This window comes from Pleurodeles waltl, chromosome 12, assembly GCF_031143425.1.
Source record: "Pleurodeles waltl isolate 20211129_DDA chromosome 12, aPleWal1.hap1.20221129, whole genome shotgun sequence".
Taxonomy (NCBI): domain Eukaryota; kingdom Metazoa; phylum Chordata; class Amphibia; order Caudata; family Salamandridae; genus Pleurodeles; species Pleurodeles waltl.
The window spans coordinates 541,615,147-541,629,360 of record NC_090451.1 but is presented as its reverse complement, the minus strand read 5'-3'; positions in this window follow the sequence as shown (position 1 = coordinate 541,629,360).

The window sequence follows — 14,214 nt, the reverse complement described above, 5'->3', positions numbered from 1 at the left end:
ACAGTCCAAAAATGCATGGGCGAGGCCCACAATAGATACCTGACCAAAATCCGAGAAAACACTGCTGAGGCATCAGATAGAAACACTACAGGCACCTCAGGGGGAAGGGAAGGAGGGGCACCTCAGCCACATGAATGCGAAGCCAGATCCACGACGGGGCTCCATGCCCATTGATGTATCCTGGGGAGTGCAAAGTCACAGTCTCTCAAATCACTACAGTGGGTGGGTTGCCCACTGTGCCATCCTGGGGAGTGCAAAGCCACAGTCTCTCAAGTCTATACAGTGGGTGGTTTGCCCACTGTGCCATCCTAGGGAGTGCAAAGCCACAGTCTCTCAAGTCTCTACAGTGGGTGGGTTGCCCACTGTGCCATCCTGGGGAGTGCAAAGCCACAGTCTCTCAAGTCACTACAGTGGGTGGTTTGCCCACTGTGCCATCCTGGGGAGTGCAAAGCCACAGTCTCTCAAGTCTCTACAGTGGGTGGGATGCCCACTGTGCCATCCTGGGGAGTGCAAACCCACAGTCTCTCAAGTAGATGCAGTTCTCCACTGGTCCTGGGTGGGACTGGTGCCCAGACTGGATGAGTCTCCCCGTGAAAGTTCCTGTCCTGTCACTGTCCCAGCTGCACATGGGATAAGGATGCCTGATGTGGCGGCCTATTCATACCTACACGGTCTTTGCTATGTTCAGCAGTGCTTTGACATGGCGGTCTGTGCCCTGTTCAGGGGTGCTTTGACATGGCGGTGTGTGCCCTGTTCAACGGTGCTTTGACATGGTGGTCTGTGCCCTGTTCAGCGGTGCTTTGACATGGCGGTCTGTGCCCTGTTCAGCGGTGCTTTGACATGGCAGTCTGTGCCCAGTTCAGCGGTGCTTTGACATGGCGGTTCTGATAAGGACATTGGTGTGTGGCATGACGTTCTCTACACTGGACATTGGTGTGTGGCATGACGATCTCCACACTGGACATTGGTGTGTGGCATGACGCTCCATCATTGCCCAGAGGGGCTGTGGCATCCTGGCCCCTCCTGGACTGTGACTCCGGCGGTGGTCTCCTGACCAGTAACGATACTTGGGCCCTCCTGGGCTGTGACTCCGGCGGTGGTCTCCTGACCAGTAACGATACTTGGGCCCTCCTGGGCTGTGACTCTGGCGGTGGTCTCCTGACCAGTAACGATACTTGGGCCCTCCTGGGCTGTGACTCTGGCGGTGGTCTCCTGACCAGTAACGACAGTGCTGGCGGTTGTGTCTGGACCGCCGGAAATGATGGCGCACTTCTCCGCCGTGACACTCAGAACAGGCTGGGGAGACTTCCTCGGGATCTTCCCCACCTTTTTTGGAGTTACAGCTGACTCACCAATCGCCTTCGATCCCATTTCACTTGTTGTCCCACCAGGAGTCTTGACACGGTCCCGTCGTCCACTCTCCAATTTCAGAGCCTTTACAGGGGGTGGGCTGCCAGTGCCTTGGCTCCGGGTCCTACTGCCTGCCCTGGTGGACGGTGCACTCCAAAAACCTGGAACACGCACCACTGGTACTGGAGGCTTTTTGGCTGAGGCGCTACAACGGGACTGATGAATTGGAGGGGGGGTGGGGGCAAAAAGGTCAATTTGACATAGGGACAGTTTCTGATGGACACTGGGATGGGTAGTTGAAGGGGGTCTGGGAGTGGAGGAAGAGGAGGTGGTTGTAGGAGGTGTCACTTTAGGTGTTTTGGGTGCAGGTACTGGAGGCTGTCGTGAGGTGGATGGATGTTGGGTGAGTGATTGACGGCGTTTGGGTACTTTGGGAGGGTGCATCACAGACACACTGGGAGAGGACACAGGGGACGTGTAAATGGCAGTGGGGGTGGTGAGTGCAGGTGAGCGGCTTGTGGTGCTGGGTGTCCTTGTGCGAGTCCTAGTGCCTGTAGATGTGGTGCATGCAGGTGTGTGTGTAGACGAGACTGGGAGGGAGGAGAGAGAAGAGGAGGAGGGGGACACAGTGGAGACAGTGGATGTTGCTGTGTCTGTATGGGTGTGATGCTTGTGTGAGTGCCTGCGGTGTGTGTGGTGCCTATGTTTGCTTGAGCTACTTTTGGGTGTTGACTTGTGTGCATGGTCTGTAGGTGTGCTTGGGATGGGCTGGGGTACAGGGGATTGGGTCTGGGTGGAGGAAGTTGGAGGGGGGAGGCTGGACATAGGGACAATGGCTGCCATCAGTGCTGAGGCCAGAGATTGCAGGGTTCGCTGAAGGACAGCCTGACCAGAATGAATGCCCTCCAGGAATGCATTACCGTGTTGCAACTCTCGTTCTACACCCTGGATGGCATTCACAATGGTAGACTGCCCAACAGTGAGTGACCTGAGGAGGTCAATCGCCTCCTCACTGAGGGCAACAGGGGCAGGGCCTGAGGTGCCTGGGGTGAAGGTGATGCCCACCCTCCTGGGTGAGCGGGCACGGGGCGAACGCTGAGGGGCTGCTGGGAGGGCGGTGCTGGCAGGGGAGGTGGCGGCTGTACCTGTAGAAGTGGGGCGCACAGATGGTGCCGCCACCACAGGGGAGCTCACATCGGCGGATGAGTCCGTGTCGCTGGTTGGTGATCCTGTAGCCGACGTGAAGCTCCCCTCGCCCTCCGTCCCACTGGTGCATTCAGAGTCTGTGGTGTGGCCCTCCATGGCCATGTGGGATGCAGCTCCCTCGTGCTCCGGTGCCACTGTACTTCCGCCTGATGATGCTGATGTACAAAAGGACAGGGAGAGCAGGAAAAGGGGGGGAGACAGAAGAAAGAGAGTTTTAGTGCATGGCATACCGCTACCGTTGGCGGACAAGACAGACGCAGCAGCCCCATGCATTACGCCGTGCTCCTGCCCTCTGCACATGCAATTTCTGGGATATGGCCTACATGGCAATGGTAGAAATCTGCGCACATGGATGGCAAAGGGGCAACTATACATCAACTTGCCACTGTTCTGAGCTGGGGTAGAGTGCCACATGGCCTACATTACGGAGGGGCCTTGCCTACCTAACTCACCCTGGCCTGGGGACACCCACTGCCCACCTCCCCCACCCAGACACCTCCACTGCACGCAAAATCCACAGAATGAGGTTGTACTCACCCCCTTGTGTCTGCTGTGATGTCCTTAAGCGCCCATCCAACTCCGGGTAGGCCACCGCCAGGATCCGGAACATCAGGGGGGTCATGGTGCGATGGGCACCCCTCCCACGTTGGGAGGCCATCCCCAGCTGAGCCTCCGCCGTCTTCTTGCTGCAGCGGCGAATGTCCTCCCATCTCTTACGGCAGTGGGTGCCCCGTCTCTGGTGGGCCCCCAGGGTCCGGACTTCCTTGGCGATGGCACGCCAAATGTCCCTCTTCTGGTGGGCGCTGACCTACATGACATGCACAAGGAAAGAGGAACAGTCATTACCTACTGCACCGTCAATGTGAGTGGCCCCCTCCCTACTCTGGCCATGTGGCCCATTCATTCCCATGCATTTATGTTCTATGAACTCTGCACCCTTCTCTCTTCCAACCAGCCCTCTCCACCCAGGCATAGCCCATTCAACGTGCTCCCTGTGTACTGACCTGTTGGTCTGGAGGACCGTAGAGTAGCATGTACTGGGGGAGGACCCCATCCACAAGTTTCTCCAACTCCTGTGCAGTGAAGGCAGGGGCCCTTTCCCCAGACGCAGCAGCCATCGTCGCTTCCAGACCGAGGTCACAGCAGCACTAGCAGTGTAGGTCCTCTCCTGTCGAAGGTCAGGTATCTAGTGATTGAAGAGATAGAAAATGGCGGTGACGTCCGCGGCGGTGACGTCCGCGGCGGGGCGCATCATCCCCGCCGGCGCACCTGTTCATTGGCTCCTGGGACCCATAGGGTCCAATGTTAACCAATGCAGCATTGCGCCGCGCTCTACGACCGCCTACCGCGACGGTGTCCAACGCCAGCGCAGTTAACCCACAATTCCATTGCCCCATTTTAGAGGTCAGGCAGCCGCCATTTCAAGGGCCCACATGGCTTCATTTACTACTGCGTCACACATAGCTAGGCCTATAATCAACACACATACAGGAAGGGGTTTTGTGAGTGGTGTAGTCTTGTGTGTAACTGTGGGTACATACCTGGAGGAATAGTGACTAGTTCTTCGCTGTTGTCCTTCTTAGGCACCGTCAGCTGGGACATATGAGAAGATGGCGGAATCCTCCGGTGTACCGACCGCTGGTGGACCTGTTGACAATGGAAGAAAGACATTTGATCGTGACCTACCGGTTTGACCGTGCCACAATCCAGGAACTATGTACCCAGTTGAAGCCAGACCTGATGTCACCAATCCGCCATCCGACTGGAATCCCCCCTGACGTGCAGGTGCTGTCAGTGCTCCATTTCCTTGCAAGTGGGTCATTTCAGACTACTGTGGCCATGGCATCAGGGATGTCCCAGCCTATGTTTTCCAACGTTTTGTCCAGAGTGTTGTCTGCCCTGCTGAAACACGTATGGAGATACATCATTTTCCCTGAGGTGGAGGATTTGCCTACAGTTAAAGGTGACTTCTATGCCCTTGGACATATCCCCAACATCATAGGTGCTATTAATGGGACCCATGTAGCTCTGGTTCCCCCCCCAGAGGAGTGAACAGGTGTACAGGAACAGGAAGAGTTATCATTCGATGAATGTCCAGATGGTCTGTTTGGCAGACCAGTACATCTCGCAGGTAAATGCTATGTTCCCTGGCTCTGTGCATGACGCCTACATCCTGCGGAATAGCAGCATCCCTGATATGATGGGTCAACTCCAGAGGCACAGTGTATGGCTATTGGGGGACTCTGGTTACCCCAACCTTTCCTGGCTATTGACCCCAGTGAGGAATCCCAGGACCAGGGCAGAGGAACGCTACAATGAGGCCCATGGGCGGACTAGGAGGGTGATCGAACGCACCTTCGGCCTCCTGAAGGCCAGGTTCAGGTGCCTCCATATGACAGGTGGGTCCCTATTCTACTCACCGAAGAAGGTGTGTGACATCATCATCGCCTGCTCCATGCTCCATAATTTGGCATTGCGACACCAGGTGCCTTTTCTGCAGGAGGATGATCCAGATGACGGTGTTGTAGCAGCTGTGGAGCCTGTGGAGCCTGTGGACAGTGATGAGGATGAAGCTGAGGAAGACGAAAACGACAACAGGGAGTCAGTCATACAGCAATATTTCCAGTGAGACACAGGTGAGTACATTTTCAGGTTTAACATTACATTAACTTTCACACGACTACCTCTATCCTGTACCTACATTTCACTCACTATTTGTTAATTGAGTTGTCCCCATCCATTTCAGTTTCACAAATGTGGTAACCTACGTGTCAACAGCTTGCACCCTTGAAAGGCTTGTGATGTGTGACATTGGTATGTTGGCCTTCCAATGGGTAACCCTTTTTGACACTGTAATTGACAATACAAAGTTCAAAATCATAGACTGACTCCAGTTTTATTAGTGTTTCAAGGGTGTTTATTTAAGTGCAGAAAAATGAAGGGGGATTGTGAAATCGGGATGGGTTATGGTGGAAGAATGTCCATGGCAGAGTCCAGTCTATTAGTCTCACAGGTACATTGCCCATCTGGCCATTGGAAGTGGAGCTGGGGCAGTTCCAATCTGGACAGGATGACAAAGTGGGACAGTGGGGGGACAATCAGGGTAGTCTTATTTCCTGGCGGGGGCTTGCCATCTTGCTCTGTCCTGTTCCTGGATCTCAGGGACCGCTTTTGTGGTGGTTGTCCGTCTGCAAGGGGTGGGGTGCTGGTGTGGTGGTCCTGTGGCTGGGCGTCCTGTCCACAAGCGCCGGCGGTGGCGGTGGGCATTTCATCGTCGTGGCTAGTGTCAGGGGCCCCTTGGAGTGCCACGGTGTCCCTCAACGTCTTTTGAATGTCCGTCAGCACCCCTACAATAGAGCCCAGGGCGGAGGCGATGGTCCTGAGCTCCTCCCTGAACCCCAAATACTGTTCCTCCTGCAGACGCAGGGTCTCCTGCAACTTGTCCAGGACCGTTGCCATCGTCTCCTGGGAGTGGTGGTATGCTCCCATGATGGAGGAGAGGGCCTCGTTGAGAGTAGGTTCCCTTGGCCTGTCCTCCCTCTGTCGCACAGCAGCCCTCCCAGTTCCCCTGTGTTCCAGTGCCTCCGTCCCCTGGACCATGTGCCCACTACCACTGCCCCCAGGTCCCTGTTGTTGTTGGGGTGGTGGGTTAGCCTGGGTGCCCTGTAGTGGTGGACACACCGCTGATTGACCTGTCCTGGGTAGGGAGGTATGGGCCCGCTGGTTGGGTGCTGTGCTGGTGTTACCAGAGGGTGGTAGTTCGGTGTTGGGCTGTGGCTGGGCAAGGGGAACCGGCTGTCCTGAGGCCCACGATGGTCCGGGCTGGTCATCAAGATCCAGTAGGGCAGAGCTGCTGTCGTCACTGTGGGCCTCTTCTGGGGTGGAGTGGTGTTGTCTGGACCCTCTGGTGTGGTGACGTTCCTTCGGGTTCCTGCGGGGGTATAAGTACATGATTATTGCATGTGTGTGTTTCATGGTGTGCAATGGTTGGGTGTGCGTGTACCCCAGTGCAGGCATTCCTGTGTGGGGGCTTGTGTGCTGATGGTTGGGGGGTGTTCTGGGTATGTGCAGTGGGCATGCTTTAGTGATGGGTATCCATGCTTAGTTGTGTCATGCAGGTCTTGGGGTTGGGATGGGTGGTTGGTGTTATGGGTACATTAGTGAGGAGTTAGGGTGATGGGGGAGGGTGTGAGGGTGGGGGGGTGTGATTGCATGCAGGTAAGGTGGGGGATATGAAAGTTAAGATTTGACTTACCAGTGTCCGTTCCTCCAACGACTCCTGCGAGGCCCTCAATGCAAGATGGTCAAGACTTGCTCCTCCCATGTTGTTAGTTGTTGGGGAGGAGGTGGGGGTCCGCCGCCAGTCCGCTGTACCGCGATGTGGTGCCTGGATACCGTGGAACGCACCTTCCCCCGTAGGTCGTTCCACCTCTTCCTGATGTCCTCCCTATTTATTGGGTGCTGTCCCACTGCGTTGACCCTGTCCACTATTCTTTGCCATAGCTCCATCTTCCTGGCTATGGAAGTGTGCTGTACCTGTGAGCCAAATAGCTGTGGCTCTACCCGTAGGATTTCCTCCACCATGACCCTGAGCTCCTCCTCAGAGAAGCGGGTTGTCTTTGGCGTGACATGGGGTGGTGTGGGTGAGGTGTGGGGTGGTGTATGTGTTGATGAGTATGGTGAGTGTAGTGGTATGTGGTGTTTTGTGCGTGGATGTTGTGTGGGTGATGGTGTAGTGTGCCTCTGTGTGATGGGGTTCTCTATTCTGTGCTGTCTCTCTATGGCGTTCTCTCTAATTTTGGGTCGTAGGGGTTTGTGGGTGATGTGGGTGTGTGTTTTATATTGTGTTGGATGTGTGGGAGTGTTGTTTGTATGTGTATCAGGTGTGTGTATTTGGAATTGTCCAATGTGGCGGTGTTTTGGAGCTGTGTGTGTATTTTGAGCACGGCGGTGTGTACCGCCAATGGAAAACCGCAGTTGAAAAACCGCTGCGTGGATTCGTGGGTCGTAATGGCATGGTCGTGTTTCTGTTGGCGTGGAGGTGGAGGATTTGTTTCCGCCAGTTTATCGCTGACCTTTGGTGTGGCGGTGTTATGTGGGTGTCTGAATTTCGGCGGATTACGTATTGTGTGTCATAATAGCTGTGGCGGGGTCCCGCGGCCGCGGCGGTGTGTTGGCGGTCTTCTGCACGGCGGTAAGCGCCTTTTACCGCCAATGTTGTAATGACCCCCATAATGAATAAAGTAGGGCTCAAAGCCGAACTCTCTGGTATTCCCACCTAGAGATCACAGGACCCAGATGAAAAAAATTTGCACCAGACCTCTTGAGGTAAAGTACTTTTAATTCCAAAGTCGAATTTGCACGTAACTTTAATTTAAAAGTAGCCAGCAAGGCAGGCCTGCCTTAAAAATGACACTGGGCACCTCAGCAGTGCACTTATGGGTGCACTACTTATGCTGGGTTCCCTCAACTGACATGCCCTACTATGTACTAGGGACTTATAGGTAGGTTTACTTATCCAATTATAATTAGCCTAATTTGCATACTGAGTTTACACAGAGCACAGGCCCTGGAACTGATTAGCAATACCCAGGGCACCATCAGAGTCAGGAAAACACCAGCATAAAGTGAACAAGCATTTGCAATGCCATGGGTCTTGCATTTACTCGAGTTAGAGCTATTATTGTTGCAAACTCCTAACTGGACTTTTCTTGCCACATAAATTGAAAATGAAAAGTAATAGTTTCAAATAAGCGAGTTGATTCAAAGAGCCACGGCATCAGTGTAAAGTAGCATACAAAAGGAAAAAGAAGTTTGCTCGCAGTCCAATGTATCACCAAAAGTGCAATTAGCAATGTAACTGGGGCGATGTCCAAGGCGGCAACTAAACCGCTCCAAGGAGGGACAAACGTAAAGCATTTACCAACTAAAATAAAGGATTTTTGAAGGGCAAGCCCATTAACGAGTGATAGTGATGGGTGTGCAGTGGGCGTAGTTAAAAGCCCAGATACATACCAACAGGTCAGAAAAGCAGCGCTGCCAAAGAGCTCTTGTTTTTCAACATTGTTCTCATTACTTGTTTTGGGAACCCAGTCCCTTGAAGTTCCCGCTAGGCACTGAGGTACTTGGCTATTCCATTCCCACAGACATAAACGCTGACTCCCATTCCATTGTTCTTCTTCAGAGGGGGCCTAGTGGAGGGATATGCAGTGTTCAGCATCCTTGGGCTCTGCTGCAGAAGCCATGGCTCCTACAGTGTACAAGGTGGCTCTATAAGCTGACTCGAGTCATACTTCAGTCACAGAATATGCAAGATACTCCTAGTGTTCTATCGAATTGTTCTGAATTTTTAAAGACCCATTAGATCCTGTTGTAAACAAACTACATAACAGCATTGAAAAAATACAAAAGTCCCCGAAGAATTTTGAAGCAGGTGACCCCATTACATTTATCCTTGGCCAGGTATCCCCTGTGGCTTTTGTTTTGGGCAACCATTTGATGAGCCTCTAATCCCTAATTAATTACCAAACTGGATGTTAGGCAATGTCTGTTAGCTCTTGCTGAACCCTGAGAGGGAAGGCCCCACTTGATCTTCCCTACCTTTGGCCTAGAGGGGTAGCCACCTAAGCCCCCTCACACCTAACCCTGGCTGGTGACAGCTGATAAATAGCTGATGTGGGGTTAGGTGTACTTGGGGTGTTGCCTGCTAACCTCTTAGTCTAAACTGTTTTCCTGAGGCTTGAAGTTGACAGGGTCCCAATAACTTTTTTTTACTAAATATAATACATACAGACATATATGTACAGCTACGGCTGTTGTGATCCTTCACAAGCATTAGTGTGTAGAATTATGTAAACAGCTTTGTGAGCAAGCAGAGGGATCAGGAAGGTGGAACAAACTCCTCCATTATGGCGGCCCACCGGTCCGCCACTGCTACTCCACTCCTCTCAATATAATTGAGCACCACAGCCCAGCTCTCCATCGCCAGAAACCAGAGGGAACTGTAGCCCGATGTCCAGGAAAACAGCCTCTCAGGAGGCACGATTGCCCCTAACCATTACAGCTTCGCTGATGGTCTAGGGTCCAAACACACCACCCAAACTCTTCAGCCATCAACCCAGTCCCACACTGCAGGGGAGCAGCTGGAAGAGAGTATAGCTGGAGTGTAGGGGGAAAACAGCCCTTAAAATATGTTTCCTTGGACCGTTGCTACACAAATATTTGCCAACTTTCCATCTTTTATTTAAAAAAATGCCCTAGCTAGTAAGAAAAGAATGCGTGGATTCACACATCCCACTTAACAACCACCTCGCTAATAGAGGAAATGGGAAAAAAGTTATTGTACACATTATTGTGGGCAGAGTCACTAATTATTCACACAAAAAAAGATGAGATACCATATGCACGATAGGGCAGGAAGCATACAGACATCTGCTCTGTGTGACCTTGGACCGTCCTGGAATGACCAAAAACCTCCTTCTGCGTCATGTACGGTATGAGAGCAAACCTACTGTCCTCTGTACAGTATGACCTGAACCCTGACCCGAGTACAATAACACTGAAAATCTTCATCTAAATGCAGAAAAGGCGAACCATAATGACAAATTACTCCAATACAAAGTGAGTTCATATGCTGTATCCTTGATACCGTCTAAAATTTTGCGGCCAATTATCAGTGGAATTATGGCACGCAATCCACCAAACTTTTCTAATTACTTTGACATTACAGTATAGGCGCAAGAAACTATTTTTTCAAAAGCACTCGACACAATGGTGCACGTCCTGACATGCACAGAAATATAGATTTTAGGTCACTATAGGAAGTGGCCCAAATTTTGGATTAGAAGTTTAGGTATAACATGGATATCCCAATGAACAAAACTGTGCTCAAACCACAATGATCTATGGAATGCACAAACCTACTAATAAAATGAAGAATGACAGCCAGGAAGACAATGCGTGCACGTATAATAAACAGCCTCGTTTTCAATGAAAGAGAAGAGCCTTTTTCAAGAGCTTTAATGTTCTCTTAAGGTGAGCAGACACGTCAACATATAGAGTATTTGACGCAGAACCTAAACTCGCAGAAAGTGCACATTGGAAAGCAGGGAAGCGAACGCACCTCGAAGCAGTCCATGTCACCTCATGAACATGTTTTAGGATCTGGAAGGTACCCGTGTCGCTTGCTCACTCAGTCAGACGCCTCTCGGCTGACACTGCCAACGAGACAAAAAACATGATAGAGGAAGGGGGGAGATCTGCTGAAAAATTCAGCATGGTTAGCCTAAGCTGCCAAAGAAGATCCAAAAAGGAACAGGCAACTGGATATGACACTCTGCAGCAGAACCCAAAATCAAATTAACTGATTGCAGATGCTGTTTCGCAAGAGAAAGACTGTAGAGCTGGAGTACGAACGAACCAAAAACAGAAAGAAGGAAGCCTACAGCAACTCATAAAGATACTTCGACTATGTCCGACAATTTCAAGTAACAAGGAGGTCACGTAACTGTAAACAAAAACAAAAACAAGCATTTAAAAATGCACTAGGGAGCCTCGCATGTTTTCTGTACTTGGTCACTATGCTCGAGGAGGGCTAACCACCGGAAAAGGCATGACCTATGCGTGCCTTCTGCTAATCAAAAGAAGCTGATTCTAACAGGCAAGCCAACTTGCTAATGAAAGACACTGACGTGATGTCAACGGGGCTCCAAGCCCTTTTCTGATACCTAAAGCGTCTCGCTAGCGATACGCATGTGCGAGCGCATGCGACGCAGGCTCGACCCTAAAAATGGGGGCAAGAAGTCAAGGGGTCTCTGCAATCAGTGTTGTTTTCTACACATAGTAAGAGTAATGTACCTCTGTCCTGATTGCCCAACTGCATAGTTGTGTGGCTCACTTGGAATGTTTGCAGGTGGAAGGCAAGTTGAAGGGACGGAAGGAAGAAAGTGGGCTGATACCTCAGCTGTGAACACTCTTTCCCCATTTGCTCCTTGGCCTCCACCAACCGTGGCCAAACCACTCTGCCCCCTGCCTGCCGTTGTGTTCGCTCATCGCTGGCAGCTGCAGCCATTTGTCTATGTGGCAGCTTTACGGGTTGGGGCTTCAGGCGCTCCTTCGGCAAATATAGTAGTCAGGACATTTTCGTGTCCCTGTCAGTTGCTCAGAACTGAACTTTGGCATCATGGCACCACAGCCCCCAAATGTACCTCAAGGTGGGTGGGCAGCCAGCACCACAGTCAAAACTTATGTGGGGGAAGCTGAAACTGCCAACCTAGTGGAGGATGGTACTGGTTCTCCTTCGGCCCCAGTGGATAGATGCACCTCCCAAGTTTGTCCCCCGATCCTAAAATTGCTCAGATCCGGCACAGCAACCAGTCTGCTTCAGGCTTGCAGCAAGGGGCGACTGGCCCCAGGATGAGAGTTTTCTTTGGTAAACGCTTTATTCGCAGCAGCCCAAAGTGGGGGGGAACGATCCTTCACCTGCTACATTTGAGTCTTTGTTGCAAGGAGGCAACAATGTTGCTAAGACAGTGGAATCTATATGCCTGCAACACAGCAACAAAATACTGAGTCTGGGTTACCTGGAACGCCTGAAGATATCTTTTTAGAAGATGCTAGTCCCTTGCAACTGAAGTCAGCTGATAACCCTCATTTAGATTCCTGGGCTAACACAGTGAGTCAACAGGAGAAGGCTAAGAGAGACCATCAGGGTGGGGCTGGGGTCTTGACAGGGGAGACACTACTGGGATGTATTTCCCATCCTATTGATTTTTGCGCTAACTCCATCCCAGCAGGATATGGACCCCGACCAACCTCTGCCTACTCATGTTCCGTCTGCCCCTACCACTTCTCAAACTATTTCTGACTCCCACAACCTTTGGTGACGAATGGGGTTTTAACTGGACAAGACTCTGATACTCCCCAATTGAGAAAAAACAAACAGCTCACCCAGGATAATCGGGGCAACAGTAAGAAATATAAAGAAAAATCTAAAGTTAAGCAGCTTGGCATGTCTGTAACTGCAGGCCTGAAGCACAGGACTGTAAACAGTGAAGTCAAAGGTGGTGCTAAAGGGAGTCCACTGCGGGATAGGGTCACCTCAAAAAGATAAGTCAAAACTTTGATTTCTGGATTGTGTCTGTGCAACAGATCAACCAGTGACAAAGGTTGATAGGGAGCTCCAGGTGGAGCTGTGCCGGGCCACTTCTCCTAGCCCTGAAGCTATCTCCCTTCATGGGTAGGTTTGATTCTCTTGGCTGTGCCCCCTCTGGTTATTCCTCACCAGTTGTATTTACAGAAACCTCCAACATAGATTGAGCACAGGAGCCCACCCTCTTGGTGATTATACAGCTATAACAGTCACTGCAAGCAGAAACACAGCAGCACTATGCTCAAGTAAGAGGAGATCACGCATAAATTCAGCAATCGTAAGTAGAGGTAACTAGCAAAGTTTCCGCTCTCACTACAGGAAGGGTCGAGCTACAGCAGCTAATTGCTGATACAGATGAAGTAGGAACTGCTACTGTGAAATATATTGGAAATTATGACCGACAATTGCTGCTTGTTTGGTCTAAAATTGAAGATTTTGAGAATCGCCAGAGGAGAAATAATCTCCAAGAGTTTGGAATACCAGAAGGGAAAGAGGGTGATGATCCCCACAGTTCATAGTACAATTGTTTGGGAAAGCATTCCCTGATCTCAGAGACTTGGACATGGATTTGCAAATTCAGCGAGTGCATCATCTTCTTATTAACCGGCGCAGCAATGCAGTCACCAGCAACATCAAATTCTCACATGCTCATCCAATTCTAATCTATATTGGCAATGTTTTGCTCCTACAGGCTATCTCTCTAAAGGCCTGTCCAGCTACACTGGTCGCAGTTGATGTAATGTTGATTTCAGTTGGTTCAGATCTGTGCAAACCTACTATGGAAAGATGCTGGAAGCTCCGTCAACTGATCGACCTGTTGAAGGCTGTTAGGGTCAAGTATTTTTACAGGAACCGGCCAGGCAACTGATCATTAAAGCTGGACGGACACAGATGTGTTATACAGAGAAAGAGGCTGTTCATACTCTTAACAATCTACAGGGTACTGCATTGCAGAATTGCATTGAGTATAAGTCTTTTGATGTCGAGTTTTGAAATGTCTTTGAGTTTGGTCCTCTTTGGGTCTGGATAACCATTTATGTTACTACTTGGGTACCAATGTTATTTGCATTTCTTTTATCCCCTCTTATATTTCTGGGGTAGCCCTGTATTTCTGTTTCTTTTCCCCTCTTTTAATTTTCTTTCTCGCTTTTCTCTCTTACTTAGAAGTGGTGTATGCGGATGGTTGGCCGGTGGCAGGAGGCAGCGGGGAGACTCTCAAGGCTGTCATGATCATCAACAGCCAAGGGATGAGGATTAATCCTATTGTTAGATTCAGGGCTGGGAGGTCATGGAGGGTGGGCACATTAGATAGATCTTCAATAAGAAACTTTGCAAAGGTTGATGTGGTTGAGATAAGGGGTGAAATAAGATAGAATGGTCAATGGCCGCTCTAAGATTTGACACTATTTGTTGTAAATATTGGATTGGGTCATTGGTATGGGATGGCTCACTCAAAGATGACAGGAGGTTTGTTTTTGCAATGGTTAGGTTAAAATGTATGTTTTGGA